Here is a 729-nt window from a genome sequence, read left to right on the forward strand (position 1 = left end):
TTTTTTTTTTTTTTTTTTTCACCTTGTGGAGTTGTGCATTTACCACTTACCCACTAAAAAGGTTCTACCTTGCTGTGGCTTCTTTTTTCCGTAGAGTCCTCACAAAACCATTTGAAGCAATCACCACTTTATATACATTTCGCTCACACCGCTAAAGTGCATGCGTGCATACGTTTTGGCGACAACCCCGTGAAGGCCACCCCCTCGAGGGATCTATCTGCCACCTTGGGGTTAACGCGCGTTCGATTACTGGGCCACTTTTTCATCCTCCCCTCTCCCCTCGGTGTGGTTTTCCCATGTGTATCAATTCATGATGAAGCATTAATTAGAAGCGGTCTTGCCGCCCTACTCACTCGTTTCCCCATCGCGGTTTTCACGGGGCATATCGTGCGCGTGGTTTTATATCACTGCTCGCGTTGTTTATTCCTGTTCAGTTGTTTTATCCGCCAGTCCTGTTTGTAAATTTTGCAGCCATTTTTGTGGCTATTTTGTAGCTATTTTTGCGGCCATTTTGCAGCCATTTTTACAGCTATTTTTACAGCTATTTTTGCGGCCATTTTGCAGCCATTTTTTTACGGCTATTTTTTTTTTTTTTTTGCAATACGCTCTACACCACTCCGCGTTCCCTTCCTCCTTTTTTCCACTCGTTCAGAAAAAGGGAATTTCTTATCCCCAAGGCAAATGTGCATGACAGAATTGGGTCAGTAAAGTTTCCCTAGGGCTGGTTCC

The sequence above is a fragment of the Plasmodium fragile genome, assembly GCF_000956335.1.
Source record: "Plasmodium fragile strain nilgiri unplaced genomic scaffold supercont1.5, whole genome shotgun sequence".
Classification (NCBI taxonomy): domain Eukaryota; phylum Apicomplexa; class Aconoidasida; order Haemosporida; family Plasmodiidae; genus Plasmodium; species Plasmodium fragile.